The sequence below is a fragment of the Myripristis murdjan genome, chromosome 8, assembly GCF_902150065.1.
Source record: "Myripristis murdjan chromosome 8, fMyrMur1.1, whole genome shotgun sequence".
Taxonomy (NCBI): Eukaryota; Metazoa; Chordata; class Actinopteri; order Holocentriformes; family Holocentridae; genus Myripristis; species Myripristis murdjan.
Window position 1 is genome coordinate 19,112,610 of NC_043987.1, and position 23,278 is coordinate 19,135,887.

Genomic DNA, 23,278 nt, shown 5'->3' on the forward strand with positions numbered 1-23,278 from the left:
CTAGCACACCAGGTGAATACAATTAACTGCAATTAAGTACCTGCAGGGACAGGAAGCCTGCATTTCTCTGGGGTCCTGAGGAGCAGCATTGAAAAACCACAGCGTTGTGCCACGCAGGGCTGAGAATCATTCCAACCAAAAACCACATCAGGTGATTTCACTGCACAGTTGAAAGTGGGTTAACCATTTAAATCATGTGGTGTAGTGTTTGGTCAGACTGAAACCCTGCAGACTCTGTCACATGGTTGCCCTAGCCCTGCTGTACAACATATTCCATGGTGAGACATCAGCAATGTCCAATGACATGGCTGTTGAAATCAAAATTCACAGTTACAAACTCAGGCAAGAGCGATGTAGCCTTGCCACTTGACGTCGCAACAGAATGGCGGCGCACTCGGAGGATACGAGCAGAAATCTCTTTGCAGAACTGTTGAACTGGGCAATGCCATTTTTATGTGTAGACCGTTGCATAGATAGTATTGTTATTTTTCTGAGAAGTTGGCCTGTGTCTCTTCACCAAGACCATCTCTTATTATGCTCAAACGCAAACAATTTCCAAGAAAACATCAGTTTGCTGTAGAAATCCATGCAGGCATCCATGTTTTTCCACTCACAAGCACAAGAGCACATTTAGATCAAAAGTAGGGAATTTTGACTTGGAACTTTCTGATTTCCAAGCGCAATGGAATTGAATGCAGCATGAGGCCCCAGTCCAGGGGTAGGCAACCATGTGCCATGGAGAGCCGGGAGTATGCAACCAAAAGCTCCACCAGGTGATTTAAGATAAGGTAACACTTTATTTATCTCCTATAGGGGAAATTCAGGATTCAGGATTTCACTGATTACCTCACTTTCAAGGAGAAGAGACTAATCTGTGAGATCACCTGGAGGAGTTTTTGGTTGGAATAAAAACCTGCAGCTCTCAGCTCTGAGCTCTCCCTGCCTCAGTCCTCGAGGTCCAGCGTTTCCACTGGAGAAGGTTGTTGTTCGTTCTTGGTTAATGAGCCACACCTGCATCCACCTGACACCAGGTGTGGATCAGTAACTATCAGGAAGGGAAAAAAGAGGACTGGAATGAATACCCAGGTCTTAGGTCCACCTGCAAGTCCTTATCAACAGCTTTTTGCAATATGTGACAACTAGCTTTGATAATAATTTCTGTCTTTAATTAACCTCATACATTTTATGATCATATATTTGGTCCATTATATTTTCTGAACCTCAATTGTGATAGAAAACATGGGACGTGGCCAGCATTTCGTGCTGTTCCAGACAGCTACCTCAGGAGGGAGCTGCAACTGCTCAGGATTGTTTTCTAATTTCAGTCATGACTATTGACTGCAGGCTCTGTCACCTGTCACCTCCTCAACCAGCTCCTTTCCCCCTTGTATTTGCTGTGAAACCTGTTGATGTATGTATGCAACACCTCTGTTGTACAATGTAAGAGAGCCCTGAATCAAAATAGTTTGACTCACCGTCTAACTTGCATCTAGCTCTTCTGCTTAACCTGTTCTGTCACTCACTCCTGTCTATTTTCTTCAGCTGAAAAGGCAGTTTGTCTTTCGGTGGTCAAATCCATTCCTTTAATCTCTCATCTTTCCTGTCACTACCCTTCCTGTCGTCTGTCTGCTCTCCGTCTGAGTCTTCAGGCTGTGAACAGGGAACAAGTGATCCATCATCAAGACACTGGAGTCAGTGTAAAGAAGACTGACAACCTGCTGGATGATGACTTCCAGGTGACACTTTTTCACTAACTTTGAAATGTATATATATATATATATATATATTTTTTTTTTTTTTTCCACATTCTTTCCTCTTGTGTTGTTTTCCGTACACTGTATGTAATTCTAGACCTCTGTTGTTGTTGTCTTCCTGTTCTCGTTCATTATTTTAGAGTATGAGAAACGCTGATCCACAGTGAAGAGTTCATAATGCACTCAGGCTGTTGACAGGGCAGGCCACCCCTTTCATGTCCCTTCTGTAATTACTTCAATTAGTCATGCGAGGGAGGAGGGTTTCAGCTCCTGTCTCCGGGATGTAATTTACTCTCATGCCAAGCAAAGTCTACTGGTGACCAGAGTCCCCAATATATTTGTCATTTCAGTGTCTGATTTTTCAATCCAGTGGTAAATAAATAAGCAAACAAGTAAAATGTCAGCAGCTCATTTCTAGAAATTATATTCAAGCAGTGTTTCTTTTGACTTATGTTGGTTGTTATTATCATAGTTTTAAAATTAAGGCCTGCTCTTCCTTCCCCCCACACACATTCAGCAGCAGCACCGTGGCCTCTGTCTTTGAAATGTAAATAATTTGACCCCTCCCATGGTAACACCTCCCATGTAAACAGCCCCAGCGCCACAAGTCTTCCACCCGTGATATGAACTTTGTTTAGGGGTAGAGTTGGGGCAGAGGGGACTACTCGAGGAGACTTACCTTTGAAAATCCCTTTCATGACGCGGAAAAGCGATGAACTTCTTTTGTAGTTTATTGCCGGTGTGATTTTTAAAAGCATCCCCCTTGGCTCTTTGAAGTGAGACAAGGTCTGCTTTTCCTCTGAAGTGGTGTCACCATGTCACTGCTCGTCTGGCTCTTGTCTCTGATTGGATCAGATGAAACCGATCCTCTTCCAGCATCCAATCTGCTCAGGCTGCACTTAACCCCATTCTGGCAGTCTACACTAACAGGTGTCTCAACAAATCTAACAACTAGTCCTATTCCATAAACGATGACTTGGTTATAGACAGTGATGTGCACCGCATTACACCACTTGAACTCATGAAATACAAAGGTCCATCTTTGATATGACAAATTTTTAACAATGATGATAGATCTCACAGCCCTGTTTCTATTAGCTGAGAGCACATCCAAAGGCTTTAGTTGAATGATTGGACTGAGGAAGATTAATGCCAGACTAAAATGCTACCTCTTCAAAGCAGGCCGAACCATAATAGTAGTATCTTTCCTCACTCTCTACTGATTTTGTCATGCATGCCTTGATGCTGCTGAAGCCAGTAGTTCATTATGCTTTTACGGCCTATTCTGGTCAACCTCGAGCTGCGGTCACACACATCGAATTGTTCTCCTGACAGCTTTCTGTGCTTTTTTTACAACATGGCCCAGCTTCTTGAAACAGAGGAAGGCTTTATTTTTTTCCCCCCTTCTGAGCATTATTTATTTATTTTATTTTTACTGATTCATGTGTCTTTTTTATGATGTTATTTCAGTTCCAAGTGTGTTTAAATATAGCCACAGAGCGCTATTCCCAAAAACATCTATATACCTAACATGTAAACATTTTTATTGCCTCAGTGTAATTTTGTGGGCAAAAATAAGGAGGAATACAAAAAAGACACGCATTTTTTGATTTCCTTCCAATAAATGTTTGGAATTGTAATAACTTCTAGGACAGACGGCTTATTACTGTCTCATGTGGCTAGAGGTTCCGGGTTGCTCTCTCTCTGTGGTATGCGTGTCCAAGGGCTTGTTACTCTTTGAGGTCTCGGTTTGTTTAATGAAGTGGTAATCTGTCTACACAGAGGATCACCCTCATATCTTAAGTTCACTGTGTCAAGTGGCTCTGTTTATAAACTTCTTAGTGTTACTAATAAAAACTCGCTTTGCTCCCCCCACACATGAGAATGATATAATGATGCGTGGCAGTGGGGGTTGACTTCTCTCTTCTTTTTGCAGCGCCTCACCATCCAGTTGTGTATCTTCGGCTCATCACTGACATTAAAACTTGTGCTTGCGGCTCCGCTGAGCTGAAGGGCCAAATTCAAATTGTATCCTAGCGGAGATGTGGCAGGGAAGGCCGTGCGGGCCAGAGGAGGTTGTGCTCTGCCCGTCGCTGGTGTGTTTGTGCAGCCCTTTTTTAAGGGTGTTGAGGACTTTCCAGCTGTGGCTCTGCAGTTTGCCCCAGGAGCATCAGAAAAACAACATCAACATTAGAGTTACAGAGAGGGGACTGAAAACATGATCCACTCCGCAGTGTGTTTGAAATGTTAACTAAAGAAAACAAGCTGGCTAATGGTTTTGTATTTATATATTTTCTTTGAGCCCTTTGAAGTCGGAGCCCACATTGCGTGTCGGACCCAAGCGACTCTCAAAAGTAGCCTAACTGTGAATGTAAAGACACCGAAAAAGTTCAGCTTCACCTTAGACTCTGAGAACTTCACAGATTTCACTGAAAAGCGCTTTCCCCCTCGCTCTCAATTTTAAGGACAAGCTGGAAGAGCCGTTCCCAGACTACAATGCCAGAAAAAGAAAATCATTGAGATCATAACATTACGACATTCAATAATTTCATTCAAATACAATCGCCAGTGGTCCAACATGAGCTTTGATGTCGGCCCAACATCAAATGCAGGATGATAGTCACTAGTTTTCCAATTGTCACAGAGGCATATCCAGGCATATTTGATGAATGACAGAATTTAATTAACAAAATCCCGGAAACAGGCTTACTATGAAGAAAGCTTATGTTTACAGCATTTTTTTCCAGATAGGTCTTTTGTCTTGCAAGTATTTAGATTATTCCAAACTGCTGATCAGCAGAAAATTTTATAAGATATATCAACAGGATTACATGTACTAGCATTCATTGACAAGCCCTGGGGCAAGAGTCTCCAGCTTTTTCATGTTTTAGACCGCAAAGTTGCCTTTTATTAAGCTGCAGCTCCATTTGAAGGGATTTTGCCTTATAAACCATGACATTTTGCTTTGTGTATATCATACTTGAACACATGAGATTAAAAGAAAATGTTAAAAATATCACTCAAACATTTTGTGTATTTTGTATCAATTTCGGGTGCATTTTTTATTCAGTGAAAATTATAGTGAAATTAAATTATTCCTCATAATGCTGAGGACCCCCCTGGGAGCTTCTCAAGGTCCCCCAGAGGTCCCTGGACCCCACTTTGAACACCACCGCCCTAGGGTGCTGGAAGTGTCGGCTTGCACTGACAAACCAATCCAAAGTAAATCAAGACTGTAGCTCTGCCACTGTTAGGTTTATATGCATGATCTGGGGCTTTATGGATACATAACATCATAGAAAATCAAGTGTCGGTAACCCCGTTAGTGTTACTATGGAAGAGTAAATTAACCCTCTCGGATGTTTGCAGCGCTGCTTCTGAAATCAGCTTTACAAAAGTCCAAAGGGATTGCTTTGATATCAAGGTCGGCTGATTGTGTAATAGTGTGGGTTGAAAGTGGCCTTGGGACTGTTTTGCGTTACTGTTTTCATGCATATGAATTCACAGGCTGGAGACAGGTGAGCTCGTGCCGTCACTGACATGTACCAGTGGATGTTGGGAGCGATATCCTGCAGTGTTCCTATGAAGTTTCAGTGCTGCCTGTTGTCACTCTGTGGTGTGTATGTGTTTGTTTGTTGTGTGTGTGTGTATGTGTGTGCATGGGTGTGTGGGCTGGGGGGTTATTACTGCTCCTTGTTGGTTGCGGCGCAGTTCTGTCTGTTCTGTGGGACATCTGTGGGTTGCGTGATGGGCTTTGAGGTACAGTGCTCTGTTAGTGGAGTTAAACAGGCACAGTCACGAGCTCTCCCAGACGCCATGGGCACAAGTGGCCTTGTCTCTCTGAGGTTTCATACACACGCACACATGCTGACATACTACAACATGAAAACACACAGAGCGACACTGATACACAAACACAAAGCACGTTCAGTTACAACTATGGGCAGATATCCTGTCAAAAGCCAAGAAAGAGTCCATGCCAAGGAAAATGTTTCAGCTGAGGACCTGCAACATCTACCTTCTCCTGATCCCACCCAAGCTGGCCAGATCTCAGAAAGCTGTGAATGAGTTATCCCACGGCTGCCAGTATTTTTGGTCTTTAATGGCCTAGCAGCACATGTTTGATACATCCCAACCACACCGGCAACCAGCATCCATTTATCATTGGTTTGTGCAGCCTGTGCCCTCTCTAAAAGCCTTTACACAGCCGCCAAAGTCTTAGTTTTATTCCTAATGTGTGGCTATCCAACGTTTTAATGGCTGCCTTTTTATGGTTATTGATTTATTTTATTTGAAAAGGGAGTGGGTGTCAGTGTGTAAGCGTTTTATCTCACCGTTACCCATTTGTCAAAATGTAAGCCATAAACCTCCCAGAGAGCATGGAGGTTGAGTCTTAAGAACAGGACATTCATTAAAACTGCCAGCTATTTCTTTCAAAGCGACTCAAAGCCCACATGAGATGTGTAACGTAGCAGGATATAAAGTGATATTGGCTTGTAAATGTTGCACATCAGAGCAGTCAGTATCTCTCATCCCCGCTTCCCGTGTCAGACAGTGATGGATTTGAAATGATTTTCAGGACAGAGGAGCATAATGAAGACCAGAGTGTAAACGGGCCAGAGTGATGTTAAAAAGAGAGGAAAAACCGAGGGAGATCAAACAGCCAGCCTCATTCCTATTGACTTTGATGTTTGTCTCCTTGGTTCTGTCTTGCGCTGGTTTCAGACATTTTATTAGTCTTCCACCAAGAAGCTTCAGCTCTTCTTCCTGCCACCTTTTTTTCACACGCACATATTCTGTGGTACAGACACAATAAGGCAACATGAGCTGCATATCATTTACTCAACACGATGCTCTCAAACTTTCACATGAACTGTGACTGTGAAATCGGCTGATGTGGTAGAGACTGCTCCTATGAAGTTTTGTCTGCATTTTATTCCTCCGATGAATCATGTCGCTTAAGCAGGTGCAGTTATACGTATCTAAATGCCTGCTGTCCCTTCCATTTTAGCTGGACAGATTATATTCTGAGCATACACGCCATCTGTAATATTGCTGTTAGACCCTGTACATTGTTTATACATGTCATCCTCGCCTTGTTTGCTTTCCGCAGAGCTCTGACTGTCAGCAGAGCCACACATACTGCAATGTCGGCCTGGGAGGCCCGGCTGGTTTTGGCAGGCAGACTCAGTCCGTCAGAGCGGCCGGCCTTTTATGAGATTACATGAAAGCGCGGCAACTAACGACAAGCGTTTGATCATCTGAGACCAAGCTGATTTACTGCAGAACCCAACACCTCAACTTAGTCCTGGCAGAACACCGCCTGCGCCTGCTTGAGAAAAAGATGAGAGTGAAAGGGGATATTGTAGAGCCGGCCCCCACCACGCCTCTTCCAGCTTCCCACACTTTGCCATGGTGGCTGCAGGTAGAGGTATGGAGCCGGGCCTTCAGTCCAAACCCAGCATGGTGATTTATCTTTGCTGGGAGGAACTCAGCCTTCCAAACGGCACCAAACGCAAAGAAAATCTTAACTACCTGTGTCAGACGTGCAGATACAACGGAGTGGAATTAACAGCATTCTGGTCAAACAGAACAGGAACGTCTGTTTTTCATTTGTAACTGCTTTGGTCTGGGCATTATGTCATGGGATTGTGCTCTTCTTTTGAAGTTGTTTTACCTGACTGCGGTGGAATTATTTTCCACATGTTTGTGTTGCTGAAGAAATAGTTGATAGCTTATAGTGTGTTTTGTGTTTGCAGTTGGCAACCTGAGGTAGTTTGTGTAAAAGCATCTGGCCAATCCTTAGCAGCAGTTTTACCTGTGTGAGAGTCATTTTATATAATGGCATATTCTGCACTAGTTTGACAAGCCTGCATGTAGCTTTAGGGTGACAGATTGATTTGTTTTTTATTGCACATAATGTAAGAAAAATTGGTACGAAGGGGGGGAAAGAGGGGAAAAAATCAGATAAAGTTAATGTGGAGCAGGGTCAGAAGCTACGGGCTTACACAGAAGAATTACAACAATACCAGGCTTTTGGGAATAATAAATGCAATTTGGACACATCACAGAGTCATAACAACATAACAAATGCATGTGTATGAGAGCAAACCCAAAACAGAATGAGCAAAAAAAAAAAAAAAAAAAATCAGAACTTTGAACAGGGTAAGTTTAAAATAGCATTCTTAATACAGAACATGTTATAAAATACCAAATTATTTGAACAGATTCTATTTTGTTCATTGCCACACTAAAAATGTAGCAACATTGCAGAGTCCCTGCTGAAAAACTAAGTAAATGCTCTCATGTACACCAGTGATGGCACTGAATATTTCCTTTGCCAGCATAACGTGATATATAAACATTAATGATTGATTTAATGTCCAGGGAGGCATAGATTTGCTGCTCTACCTGCTCAAATAATAAAATAATCAAGACATTTTTCTCTCCCTGTATCTCAAACTGTGTCATTATGTGCTGGGAATCTAGATTTTATTGATAGAGTTTAGTTTATCAGCAGAGGTAGTACCGTTTGGATTATGAATTGGTATGTGTTTGGTCATCTTTTGCCATTTTTGTATATATGGACATAGGTGTGGTAGTGGTTTATTTAAAATAGTCCAAAAACAAGGATATTAACTGGGGTTTTAGATATTTTTGCTCTCCACTGTATGTCCAGAGGACAGGCCTTTGATGAATCAAGTCCTGACAGAGATGGAGACACAAGAGAAAAGACTGAGACCCACTAGAAACCACAGTAGTCAATGGCATGCTTTACAAGAGACAAAACATTGAACAAAACAAAAAAATAGGATAAAGGATGCATTTGCTTCAAAGGTCTTACTGTAAGTGTAATTTTGAAAAGGGCTGGGTTGCCCCCATTCTGTAATTAAGTTCTTCACATTGGGTTTGTCTGGAATTAAAAGGAGTATTGCAACTTTTCAACATGGATGTTTTTATATGTCTATGTTTGTCTGTGGCAAAGGATGAAAGGGTGATGCCCTTCCCTGTCTCCTGAAGTCTTTTACACCAGTGGAAAGTAGACGAGGAAGAGACCAGGCAGTGTTTGAACTCATGTCTCGTGCGCCCTCGCTGTGCGACCAGTCAACGGAGGTGGTTTGCTCTTTATTGCGCATTTGACACTTGTATGATGCTTTTCTTCTCTGTGTTCATATAAACTGCTACCGCGCCTCCTAAAACGATTCTTGATGATCCCAGCACCATCCTCTTTGAGGTAAGGATGACACCAGCAGAACTAAACTGTGTCTGTCTATGCGGACCTCTGACACCTACTCTCCATTTTTGTCTCCACCAGTGGGAAAAATAATATTTGGGTTTGGTTATTTGAGCCATTAGATGTGTGCTTGCCAGGCACTTGAGGAGCCTCTGAAGTGGACACATAAGACTGGATAAATCATTTGTTCCCTGTGTTCACGCAGGCATTAAAAATGTATTCAGCTGGACACATTGTTTCATATATCCACCTCAGCGATCCTCTGAATCACTGTTTTGCTCCTGCTACACTAAATTACATGTGTCAGATGTTTTGGGATGTTGTCTAGTGATAGTGATGTGTCTCGTGCCCATAGACTCTCATAGTCTTCAGTTTGACATTGGTGCATTGCCCTTTGCTCTGAAGGAAACCAGAATGACAGTCTTATTCAAGTATTTTACAAAGTGAAAATCTGATGACAGTAGTTGAGACTAGTGGACTGTAAAGCATTATCTGTGGTTCCGTGGCTTTCCCCTCAAAGTACTGCTCCAGGGCAGCTCTCAGAGTTCAATCACAACCTCTGCTCCGCTTCCAAGACTACTCTTGAAATGACAATGATACACTGACGTCAGGCCCGGGTGTTTTGCTAGAAAACTGAGGCAGAGAAACAATAATGATACAATAAGATGGGGCCTCCTGATTTTCCTGGAAGCTCCGATTCATTGGAGCCAATGGGCCTTTGCTTTTTTTTTTTTTTTTTTTTTTTTTTTGTGCGCCAGACATTATGACTTCCCGATGAAGGATGGTCTGCAGCATTCTTCAAAGGCACTTAAGATGTATAATTAATAACAGAAATCAGTAATTTGAAATTACAGCAGAGGACACCCAGGTCTCTTTGAACCCATCAAATCCCTATGGATGACTCATGGTCCTTTAATTAGCCAGGGTTGAAGAAATTGGGTGGGGTCTGTCTACCCGTTTCCCACCACCTACCACAACCACCTCCACCCAACACCCCAGTCTGAGGAGAAAGGGACTCTAATTCTTCAAGACTGGGGATGCAAAAACATTTTCTTTCCATCAGACCCCAAAGTATAAGCTGGAGGCTAACTCTTTTCGTGATGAGGATTTGCCCTCTTTAAATATGGCTCCCTAATCAGGCGACCTTATTGGTTGGCCTCTGATGAAAAACGTCATTAACAATCCTCACTAGCTACTGCAGATGTCTGTGCCTGTCTGTCATAGGACATATCAGTCAATCAAAGCTCTGTGAGGAACCACAAGCCTCAACCAAGGTCTGTGGTGGTGTCTGTAAACTTCATGTGGCACACACACACGCACACACACACACACACACACACACACCTCTTACCCCTCCTCCTGGCCCCCACAGACCGTATCTCACCAAGTACAGTGCAGCCATCATGGCACACATGCTTGTCTAAACTCTGCCAGGTTTGTTTATGGCTCTCCCTCCCAGCTACAAGAGTCCAAGTCCTGTCAGGGAGGCGAGGGCTAAATATAGACCGCGTCCGCCATTATCAGGATCATTTGAGAGGTAAAGCTGGTGTTTGCTTGAAGCTACTTTGTCCCATTAAGTGATAAGCCAGCAACCCAAACAATGACATACGCTGTGACTGCACTGGGGCGTTGGCTGTGCTCTGGGAGCATGACATAACTATGATGTAAAATTAATTGGCAGTATTTTTTTAATGTGTCTTGAAATGATGATATCAGTCCATTATGAGCAATCATGCACTAAAAATACAGCCTGTTCTGATGATTCCCTTTGTCGTCTAGGGTGCTGCCATCCATCTAATCAATCTATAAATTCACACACACACACACACACACACACACACACACACCTCACAAGCAATTACAGAGTGATGCCATTCACAAACAATATGCCAAAATCTTCAAAAGTGTGGGGACAAAAAGCCTCTGTCCTGCGTATTCTGTCCAGTTCTGTCTATTCTGTCCATAGGGGTCTTGGTGGAGAGCAGAGCCTGTGGCCAGTCTCATGTTTCTCTCTGCTCTCTGTGGGTGGTCCCTTGTAAGGGGGGGCTGTTTGATTATTCTGGGATAATCTTTTGATTACAATTCAATATGGCCCTCTTGAGAGAGCAGTGGAATTTCCTTTTTCTCCCCTGTAAAGACTATGTGAATGAGCTGATTGCATGAGCAAAGGCAGGCATCTCTTCCATCCCTCTTGCTTTCGCACACTCAGTAGCTTCCCTCAGCGTTTGATTTATTTATTGTTACCTGTTTTACAGAAATTTAATTTCACAACCACGACCAGCCCCACTCTGTGTTGCAGATATTCTGTTCATACGCACATACACATGGCTTTCTGAAATGATATATGGTGTGGATATCTGTGTGTAGAGATACAAAATAAATCACCAGAGTGTGTACCTCCATGCACATGCAGTTGGCTGGTTTTTGTCTTTCAAGTGCTAATTTTGTTTGACATGTGCATCTGGGGAGAGTTTGAGCAACAGTTAAGGAAGAGGTGATTTACAGAAGAGAGATGACACAGGAGCCTTGGCAGAGGATTAATGGAATACCTCCATATAAATGTTTGCTGTTGATGACGCAGTTTTATGTAGTGGTGAAATTCAAAGGGGTGGGGGGTCAGATATATCAGTCTTCTGGACCACTGTAGCCAAGCCACCCTGCCCAAAACCAATAGCAAAGATGTCTTTCACAATTGGGAGTGCACCCTTGGCATTACCTTCCAGACTCTCTGACTGATGTTAAAGGACCATACCGATCCTGTTCTGACTTCTCGTCAACTCTCGTGATCATATCTGTCCATCACCAGTATTAGTGTGTGTACAGAATGTGCTTTGGAAGCTTAGAGGTCACGGTTAACTTAGCCCACTTCACTCCCATCCGTGCTGAAAAAATGCGAACAACTGCTCAGAGAAACTTGAAAGTTTCTACGCAAAGGAAATTATTCGCCTCAGTCGACGATTGAGGAAGGGACTACTGATTGGCCTCCGTCCGTTTGTCTGACGCACATCATTTCGGAGCTTCTGCAGGCCAGCTTTGGATGAGGCTTGCGGCAATGATGGATTTTGAAACTGAGGTCTGGCATGTTGAATATGAACATGATTTACCCACCAGGCCAACAGCGCTATAACCTTCACGTGCAACATCTCAGACACTGCTGGGTCAAACTTTATGAACCTTTGGGGAATAATGCATTTTTTACACTGATATGCTGCATCTACGAAATGAAACTCATTGGCCAGCCACAGCATCACTGACTGGCTAAGAAGTTCCCAAACTTCCAGCAGCAATCTCTCAGATACAGCTGGCCCCATTTTGACACACCGTGGGCAAGATGATGTAGCTATATATTGAGATTTGAACTGAACTGAATTGAAGATTTGGCTTTTACATAATTTTAGTTCATTAAATGACATAGTTCCACTGCAGTGCCATGAACATGGCTAAAAGTATCATCACACTCAATATTTCAGACACTGCTGGGTCAACCTTGATGAACCTTTGGGATATTATTCTCTGTTCCATTGATATCCAGAATTTACAAAATAAAACTCATTGGCCCATCACAGCGCTACCAACAGGCCAAAATGTTAGCGCGCTTCAATCAGCAATGTCTCAGACACCACACTTCTCACATAAATAAGTAAATAAATAAATGACAAATATCATAAAACTGTTATACCCAGGGTGACTTGCAGCAGTTGCGGGCCAAATCATGGTCACTGCTGACTTGCTTCATCTTGTGAATGTTACACCGGCTTGTATATTCACCTGAAATTACTGTTTTACTTTATTATAATCACTTCAAAGCCGCACATTGTCCCAGGAAGCTTTGAACGAGGGACATTTCCTGATGTGCGTTTTTGAACAGGTGCACCCATCCATGCAAAGCCAAGCTGGTGTTTTTTGGTTGCTGTCACAACACCAAGAGGGTTGCAGATATTTGTTGATGCGGGGATGCAAGGACAGAGAGACAACTGGAGTTTTACTAAAATAGTTTCCACTTTTTTTAAACTATTTCCACTCTTTCCTTCAGTCTCTTCTCTGTCCCTTTGCTTTTCTTTGCCCATAAAGGGACAATGGATTAGCCTCCCCCATTTCCATGTGACCTCATCTGCGTTTGATTTTTGCCTACTTGAAATTGGCCATGGGGTTAACATTGAGTCCTTTGATCAGGCTTGCCAGGAATTGGACTTGTTTATCTTGTTTATCTGATGATGGCCCCTTAATGGGGGGCATACATTTGGCAGGGGCATGCCTTGATGTTGGACTTGATAGCTGCAGGACACAGAGAAGAGAAGGCCAAGACCCTATAATGGTCGGAGGTGAAGGAAAGACGATTACAGATGTGGCTCAAGGACATCTGAGCCTTGTCTCTCCCAGCCTCTTTCCTCTAACACTTATCTGACCGCATACAGATGGCCTCTCATCATCATCAAAAAACACAGATATCCAACCTATCCTCTCTTCCCTTTTCAACCCAAGCTCTTCTCTGCAGCTTTCTGAGATTGACAGTTATTAAGCCACATGGTGACGGTGTTTTGGGGGCAGGCTTTAAATGCAGGAAATGACACGTAATCAGCGAGCTCCTGAAATGAGATGTTCCCCTAGTCCCCTTGTTCATTGACTTGCTGATGGAGATGTGAGGAAACGGTGTGGGTAGACAGCCAGGCCCCATCCCACTGCTCGCCTGGCTCGACCTCAGCCTCCTGAAATGAATGCTTTCCTCTCCTGCACCGCAGCTGGACTCCAGGGAGCCTGCAGAGTGCCTGTTTATTTGTGCAACAATGTAATCAGGGGGTCTGTCATTACAAGACCTCGGGCCTTTGCACCTAGCTAGTGGCCTCTCTCTCTCTCTCTCTCTCTCTCTCTCTCTCTCTCTCTCTCTCTCTCTCTCTCTCTCTCTGTTTCTCTCCCCACCGGCCTCATCCTTTCTTCTGTTCCCATCAGCTCCCCTCCCCTTCTTTTACCATCTCTCTTTCACCACCCTCTCTCTTTTTCTTTGAGCCTCATGATTACCCAAATCCTTTCACTGACCCTTGCTGACCTTAGGACTTGTTTGATGTGGTCCTGGCAAAGAGAGAGATGAAATAAAGTTGAAAGTTTATTGTTTAAAGGGGAGATTTCCATGATTAGGCTTTTAGAAATAAACTTTCCATCTCTTTACCTAAGAGTGTGCAAACGCTTGTGCTTGTGCGTGTGTCTGTGTGTGTGAGGGGGAGAAAGAAGAGAGAGAGTGAGTGTGTTTTGTGTGTGTGTGTGTGTGTGTGTGTGTGTGTGAGAGAGAGAGAGAGAGAGAGAGAGAGAGAGAGAGAGGCACATGGAGAAGTGTCTGTGTAAGTGTAGGACGTCCATTGATGTTGGTGGACTCATGCAAACTTTCTCCTGCTCCAATCACTGGGAAAGAGTGTGCAGTGTGGTAACATGCTAATAATTTAGATTGTTATATTGTGGTTAAAATCATGAGATTCCTTCAGTTAAAAGCCAAGCATAAGTAAACAAGCTCACACATGTGGCCACAATATTGCTGCTCTTGTGTCCAGAGACGTTTTCTCTGTGGGAAAGAGGGCACGATCCAACCTTTTCATTCGGCATATGCCACCGCTGTGTGGCAGAGCCCGTGAGTGCCTTGGATTTCACTTTACATTGGTAGTCCGCTGTTCATTCTCAACAGTATATCAGTAGAATCATATCAACACAATATCTGTGATTGTCATTTAACTATCAACAAGTGTTCAACAGTGTGTGCACTTTACGTCAGCTAACTCTCAGTTGATCTCTTAAGTACAGCTGCTCAGATGACTATAAATAGACTTTGGGAGACAGGCAGCAACTTTTGGTAAAGTTTAAAAAGAACTTGGTATAGATTAGAATGGTTAGGTTTAGTTATGCTCACAGGTGAAAGTAACTTATTATATTTACTCATGTTACTGTAATTGAGAAGCCTTTTCATGCCCTGTTTGAGTCTGTTTTAAAGTTAGCAATAATGATAACAGTCATTTTTCTTTAACTTTTACTTTTTTCCCCTGGTGGATGGTACTTAGCTTCTCTTTAAATCCAGTCCATCAGAAATTCTGAATTTGGCTGGCTCTCTATAAATATTGAAACTGGACCATCAAAAACTGACAAATTGTGGAGTCTTCTACAGTGATCGGTCAGTGAGCAGACTTTGAAGCATAATCGGGCTTCAGGCTTTATTTTGTTGATGGCCTTTATCTTTGTAATTTCCACATTTCCAGTTTAAAAGAACGTAGTTTGAACTTTGTGCGCTTTCAAAATGTAATGGAAAAGGTCTCCTCTAACAGAGTTATTGTTTCTATAAATAAAAATTATCCCCATAAACTTTTTTTGTGTGAATTTATATTCCCTATGTGGAAACAGATCCTCAGCTGCTGAACATTAGCATTTGAGATGTGTATTAAAGTCTACTAGCAGTGGGTTGAATACAAGACGAGACATCCTGTTAACAGTCAGTACATACACATGTAGCGCCAACAGCAGACTATCAAAGTAAAATTTTGCCTTGAGGCTTTGTCCACATGTAAAGAAAATGAAAGACAAATAAAATATCACATCAACTCAAATACATTCCTGTTAAACTGCCTGACATTAACACACCTATTTTCAATTCATTTTGAACCATGTCCAGCGTTTGCTTGTGTTATGTGACAAATAAACTATCATGTGATTTAAAAAAAAAAAAAAGAAAGAAAGGAAAAGAAAAAGGAAAAGGAAACCAGTAACTTGGTGGTTCAGTTGTTAACTTGTTTCACATGTGCTTTGATGGATTTCATTACGCATTCTGTTTTATTTACATTTTTGTTACAATTTGTTGTCTGTCATTCGCGTGACTCCTTTGAAATAAGTAATTTAGCCATGCTTGTTTGATTTTTTTTTTCCATAATTTTACATGTGGTTCAGGTGTTCATGAGAACCATTTGCTTAACTGCTTTATAATTTTAATTGTAAATTATTGAATATGGCCCAATCTTTAGTGAGTACACACGGGTAAATTCTGATGCGCTGCTTTATAACCTGTAGTCTTTTGCTAGACTGCACATAAAGTTTGTGGCACGTCCTCCTCATTTACTCAAAACGTGCTCCAAGTCCTTTGTAAATACATGATGTCTCTTATTTCCCTGTTTGTCCCAACAGACAGACAGGCGGGTTAGTCTGGGCTGGTCCGCCTTCCGAACAACACCATCTCTAGTCTCCGCTGCTCTGCACAGAAGAAGCATCTTGTTTTTCAAGTGGTGGTTTTCTTAAGCCACACCGTTTGATGTGGGCTTCCCTTAATCACACAACATGCTCTCTAAACATGAACTACATTCATCTTCGCTCCATGACTTTTAGATTTCGTTTTCTTTTTTGTCCCCCCGCAGTTTGTCAGTGCATTTGTTGAGTTATTGTGCAATGTAGTGACACAAGAGCAAGACAATGGCCTTGATCTGAATGAAGTGATTGTTTTTGATCTGGTCAATCCGGCACTTAGGCTACTGAGGAAAATGTGAACCTCTAATCCTGGATGGGACACATGTGTTCTTTGTAGTCTTAATGTCTCTCTTCCTCTTCTGTCCACATCACTGTCTGATGGGACACAGAGTTAGTATTAAGCCAATGCCTCAGAGGAAAGCCTACCATTAAGATGGAGATGTTGTGCTCTTTGAGGTTGAGGACTTTTAATTACAAGCTGTGGGCTCGATGTAGTAGTGTCTCCTCAGTCTTGCTGAATAGAGGGTTGGCTCGGCGCTGGCTGGAGACCTGGTGCCAGCCTCTGGAGTCAGTGTGTCACTGGCGGGTACTTTGTGGGTATGAGACAAGGCATGCCGCCACGTCGAGCGTGACTCCACAGGGGTCTCAAAGGGGGGTGGGGATGAAAGGCTTTTATCTCCCCTTCCAGCACCCCACCACCACCACCACCACCACCCGCCGCCTCCCCTGGGAGTTTTGACTGGCATGGCAGTAGGTGGAGGATCGAACTGGAACAACCAGACTGGTTAACATATCAGCCCCTTGTTGGAGCTTCAAGGACATCCCCTGAGATCAAAGTAGTGCATTCAGTTTAAAAGCATGACATTGTTTTGCACAACAATCCATCTAGCCTCCAATTCAGCTGTCACTGAATGAGGAAATGGTCATGAACCGCAATGGCAGGCTTTCACCGTCCCTAATGGGCTTTGATAATCCGGCACAAAGAAAGTGTCATAATGGACACATACAAAGTCTAATGGAGTTTTTTTTATTTGTTTATTGTTGTCATTAAACTGAGAATGACCCAACCCACACCTTTGTGTATTCAGTAACGATGATGAATGTCTGACAAATGACTGCTATTGAGCCAGTTAGGGTGTGTTAGTTTAGTTCTCTCTCTCCCTCCCTCTCTCTCTCTCTCGCTCTGTCTCTCTTTCCTTCATTCCGTCATATGTCCTGACTTCTTTCTTTCTTTCTTTCTTTCTTTCTTTCTTTCTTTCCCATCCCTCTCCCTGTTTCTTTTTCTTTTTTTCCCCCCCCTTCCTGTACACAGCCCCCTCCCCCTCTCCGGGGTGCTGTTGTGAATATCTCCCATCCCCTCTGGGACTTCTTTATTTTTCAGTTTTGTTTTGTTTTTCAGGCACTCTGCATTTATACCCAGCAGCCCTTTGATGTTGTTGCCTGGGTGCTGGTGGACAAAAGAGCCTCCATCAGCTGGACTTAAGGATGGGGTGGTGGGGGTCAGGAGGAAAAAAAAAAGAGAAAGGGATGAATAAAGAATCAAAGCAGTGGAATGGGGTTTGGGGGCGGAGGACTCCATGTGAAACTGTGAACCATGTACCCCTCTTAAATATGGGCCTGGACTTCACAGTTGTCATTGCTTTTCTTTTTTGGCTTTGTTTTCCCATTGTATTACATGTCATTGTCTCCATATATGTCTATTTGTGGCCGTGCCTGTTGCATGCCTTTGTTAGCACTGTATATTTCCACTCTTTAATTCAGAAAAGAAGGACCATGCGTCACTCTTTGCAGTCAGGTGATGTGAAAGAGCACCAGCTGCTGGTTGGCCCAGTAAAGGTTTCTTTCGTCTCTGTGTGTGCCGATTCCCAGTCAGCGTTGCTGCCTGGCTTTTCTGTTTGGCGTTGCCCTGTTGACAGGCCGCTCTGTAGCACCCTGCCCTGTGGCACCGTGGTGACGACCTCGCCTTAAAACACGGGGCAGACACCCTTGTCCCATGTGCTCCTGTGTGCTTTCTGTTCCCCTCCCGTGCACAGCGAGGGCAACTGATGCCACTGCAGCCCCCTCACACTCCCACAGTGGGGGAGAGACAGTCTGTGCTCCCTCGGCCCATCAAATCCCTGCGGGACCACTCTGGTCCATTGGAGGTGAATTCAGGGAGCAGCCTTTGGTGGTGCCGACACAGCAGCCTTCTTTCACCGAGGGCCTCATTAAAACTGACAGCATCCCCTCAGCCCAGGCTTCATTGTTCAGCCGGCTCAATGCTAAATGGCAATTAAAAGCATCACCAAGGTGCAGGTATTAATGCCTTTGAGGAACGTAGAGGCTTTGCAAGATAAAAATGACAGCTAAACAGTAACTGATTTTGTGTGTGTGTGTGTGTGTGTGTGTGAGTGTGTGTGTGTGTGTGTGTGTGTGGAGGAGTGGCATGCACCTGGTTTATACAAGCTAGGTCACCCTGACTGTATCTCAAAAAATCTTCTCTCTATAAAGTTCACTGCTTCGTTTTGAATGTACCAAGTGATGTTTTCAATTACACTCTAGCTGAAATTACAGTAGATTTACTCTTAAACAGGTCAAAGTTGCCTGCAGTAAGTGTTCTTAATTCAATAATCAGCTAGAACAATGTTGTGGTTCCAGACCTACACCTGCTGAACTTCCACCTTTATAGTATAACTTTCATCTCTTGGACAGTATACTTGTTTGCAAGGTGGAAAATTCAGGTAATGCAGTAAAAATGGAAAACGCCGCTGTTGTGCCAGGTTATTTTCTACTATAATTAGCAGATCAAAGCATCAAGTTATGTTCCACATACTGACTCCACATACACAGTCATCCATGTCTGTTTAGATGTAGTGCCCGCCAGGCTCTCTCCTCCATGGGTTACTCATGGACATACATCTTTGCGTTTTATTTATTTGCTTGTGTGCAGTCACGAAACAAAGCAGAGGGTAAAGAGCATGGATTCCACATGGTGGAGGGGCTCTGCAATGTAAACCATGAGACTCGGGCTGGCAAATGGATCCAACTGGGAATGGTCATAGCACAGATGAACGAAAACTATGTAAACAATCTGTGGACCATCAATATAGACTTTAGTGAGGTGGAAGGATGCAATTGTAACATCTGTCCCTCCAGTTACACTGAGGAGTGATTAGGCCATATTTATAGGCAACACAGGAAACAGACCCAGCGCTTATCTTATTGCGGAGAGACTTAACACAGCTGGCTTGAGAGGACAATAAGAGATCCGAATTAAAGACAAGGCACTGTTTGCCGGTGCAGTATTTGGTAGCTGTGGAGTGTTGTTAAAGCTTGCCCCTCTGTGAATCCTGTCCAGGAGATTTTATCGTAAGAGCGGGTATTTGAGTCACAGAGAGTGCAGAAATTGAAGACAGTTCACTAAAATTTCACTCGCTCTCTCATAAGACTTCAAACACACAGAGAAATAACAAAAGGAAGTCTGGCAATCAAACATTGCCATGTTTGTCTATCTCTATCACTACCACATTTTTGGGTTTTCCCATTTCAAAAATCATGTCTGCAGCCATATAAGATAGACTTAAGTAGTTTACTCAGCTGTAGATGAACAGGTCCTGCTTCCCCTCTCAGTGTCAGAGATGCAATGAAGAATGAAATTGCTCAGATGGCTTTGTTTTTACATTGTTGGTGAGCATCTGATCCTCCTTTTCATATTGTAACAATATTTCTTCAACTAAGAAAGATGAAGGAAGGAGATAGGGACACCGTCAGCAAATACAGGGTTTCATAACCTCAAAGGCGCTGTGCACGTCCTGTCTTGTCATTTCCGCGCTTTCTACACCTGGGTCGGCAGCATGGCTCCCTGGGATATCCCATTCGTAAACTAACCTGTGTGTAAAAATCCTCCCATGACCTCAGTGGGATGTAAATTAAGCTGCTATTTGCCACTGAGATTCATCTGTCCCACAGTAGGGACGTATTGACAGACAATACATACTCTCAAGATCAGTAATGTGAGAAAGAAAAAAAATTAAGAATAACGTAATTTTCAAATTCAGAGAATGCACTTTAATTTCCCTCAAACCAGTTGTTACAGATTTTGGTATGTTAATGCTGCAGTTTCTTGTCTTGTACACTGCGTCACAGAATTTCATGCTGAGTGTGTTTGATATATATATATTTGAGTTAATCTCCCATTGTTTCCTTCAGGCTACACCAGATGATTAAATAAAGGTGTTCTTTTCTGTTCATTTTTTGTTTTTGGATCTTTTCTTTATTATTCGTTGATACATTTCATGCCATCACTCTGAACCATGTCTCTGCTGAGTGTTCTGTCTTTTGGAAAGGTCTTCATCCCAGCCCAGAAAATAGAAACCAGCAGCACACTTTGCAGACTCTAAACGAAAACACATTTCAGTAGAATTGTATTTTCACTCCTGCCATCGCTACTCATTCCACTTCAGTGTTTATTTTAATGATTAGGTGTCAAATGTGAGCATGCAGTTAGTTATATGTGCCTGGCCGCTATGTAATTAGATTTCTACATCTGAATTACAACTTTGTTCATCTGGGACACCTTACATCCTGTTGTTTATACTGAACAGCCACACCAGACTGCTCGTTTTCTTCTGTGTAAATTTATGCCGGAGTTGTGCTGTCAGGCAGCACTTGTACGTCAGCTAGCCCCCGCACTGCTGCACAGCTCAGTGACTCGGGTTCCTGTACCAGCGGTGGTGGCTCTCTGCTGTTGTTAGTGAGCAGGATCAGTGCTGGATGGGGGGTATGAAAGACGACTGGGTGACACTTGGCCTTTTCTCTTTGGTTGCTCAAACATGTCATGACCGCACCTCTTGACAGAGACAGGATGCAGGATATTGCCCTCCTATTGATGTGCCTTCTGAAGCTCCTCTGCCCGTGTAAGTGTATAAATGCAATATCCACCAGCACCACTAGGATGTCTGGTCACAGTGGAGAGTCTTGCTTGCAGTCCACAGGTCATCCTGATACCCTCTTGTTCCTCCGTAGGGCTTTTTGTCCAAACCAAAGTCTTGCAAGCCACTGGATCGTTTTGTGATTCACAGTGTACCCCAGGAGGAGTGATCGAGTGCCAGTCCCTGTCAACAGCATGGTGACAAACATAGTGTTATTTTGGCCACCTCTTGCTTTTGAAACACTATGGGATGACATCAGCAAGGCTGACTGACAGCCAGTTACAGAGAGAAAGAGTCTGAGCGAGAAAAAGAGAAAAGAGAGAGGGAGATTGACTGTTTAGCCAACAGCCCCCTAGTCAGACACCATAAAAGCTCGTATAAGTCAAATTCAAAGGAGTCTTCCCTCTTTTCTATGCCCGCTACATCTCATAGTCTTTGTCTCAATGTGTTGTTAGATGTGTGTTCCATCATGGGGTGAGCAATTGAAGTGGTTTTAGATCATGCCGGCACTTTTGTTTTATGTACAGAAAGGTAAGCGGCGGCGGCGGCTCTTTTGAAGGCTGTTCAAATTTATTGTTGTTTTTCCAGGGGAGACGTTTTTTAAATTACAGCTCATTGAGATTGGATCTGCTCTGTTGCTGTTTTTGGAAAGGGTTTACATTACATGTCTGGAAAAGAGTATTGCCCTCGTCTCTCTGTCTGCGGGGGCAGGCTGGTGCGATGTACCTGTGTCCAGAGGTCAAAGGTCATCCTTTGATCGCTCTCTCTGTCTTTGTTTTGTTTTGTCACCTTATTCCTGTCATTTGATTTAGACATCCTCATTGAAAAGAATGTGTGATCAAGCGATGGGATTTGCAGACTCAAGTCTCATCCATGTTTTGGGTCAACTGTCCCCTGGAGCAGCGACCATACATCATCAAAGCTCCAGTTGTGCGATGTGAAAGTGTTGCACTGTGCCGAGTGTGTACTAACTCTGTCCTCCTCTTGCTCCTCCTAGCCAGCCTGTTTCCAGCAGCTCTGGTTTATTTCCACTCTGATGTCAAGACAGGTTGGTAAATCACCTCTCCCAGTCTGCCCCTTTTTTTTTTTTTATTATCCTGCCAAAGAAACAAAAATGGCTTGAGTTGTTCCTTCCTTTCTCTCTCTCTTTCAGTGAGAAAAAGAGACGCCTCACATCGGAGCACCTTGCTGCGTCTCCTGCTGACCTTAGCTTGAGTCTCACCCTCCCTCCAGCGCTGCTTTCACTTGAATTGTATGACGCATATGCTGAAACAGGTGCACCTTCAAAGTCTGAGGGTGAGCGGGACTCACTCATGATATATTTTTAAATTAAACATTCATGTCAAGGATCAAGTAAATTATTGAGGGCAGACCCTCATGATATTTTAAAGGTGCCGGGTAAAGGATTTGCTCTAAGCATTTAGCTGTCTAGTAAATTATGATTGTGAACATCACTGCAACAGATCCTACATGTGTTACCTCTAAGCAGTTTTTATGAGATTCCAGTGTGGTGTAAAGTGTGCTTGTTCTGACTGAACTGTTTTACTCAGTCAATGGGATATTTAATCAGTCAAATCCCATATACCTTTACTTTCACACATAATGTGCCGATCTGATCTTGATAGCCAGTGTCCTCCAAGAACAGCCACTGGAGCCCTGGATCCCATTCTTGCAGCTAAGCAGATCTTTAAAAGGTGGAAATCAACCTCATTTGCTTTTCATCGTCCTCTAGCCTCTGTGGTTTCTAATCAGTGGTTTTTCTGCACAAAATGCACAATGCCCTCTGCCCACGCTCCTAGTAACCATCATTTGTGTCACTGACTGGGTATGGGTGAGGCTGTGTGTTCATGCCTCATTCATACCTCAACCATCCTCTTTATTAATTCCTATCAGGCTGGTTATGCAAAAGCTCCTGAGCTCACCAGATATGCACAAGTCACATCATCCGGTATGCCACGTATACCACTGCTATGCAAGAATAGCATCACCAGTATGAAAGCAGAGCACACATTTTCTGTCACTGATAACATTTATATGTTCACAGATGATCATAAAAAAAACACTGATGTTGTTTTTTAAACCATTCTTTTGGCAGTGTTGATCACTTGGATTCTTGATGATATATTTATGATATGGAAATAATCCAATCCTCGCTGTAAATCATCACTGGT

The 23,278-nt window shown here is 43.2% G+C and overlaps 1 long non-coding RNA gene across 2 annotated transcripts; it reads left to right on the forward strand.

Annotated features, from left to right (window-relative positions):
* The first annotated feature begins 47 nt into the window (after window positions 1-47).
* On the forward strand, window positions 48-23,053 carry LOC115364067 (uncharacterized). Of its 2 annotated transcripts, XR_003928633.1 has the most exons (5): window positions 76-151; window positions 814-1,031; window positions 1,650-1,736; window positions 22,105-22,155; window positions 22,261-23,053. It is a non-coding gene; the product is annotated as an uncharacterized LOC115364067 (long non-coding RNA). The 2 variants fall into 2 exon arrangements; XR_003928632.1 differs by lacking the exon at window positions 814-1,031 and having other exon boundaries at window positions 48-151.
* The last annotated feature ends 225 nt before the right edge of the window (window positions 23,054-23,278 follow it).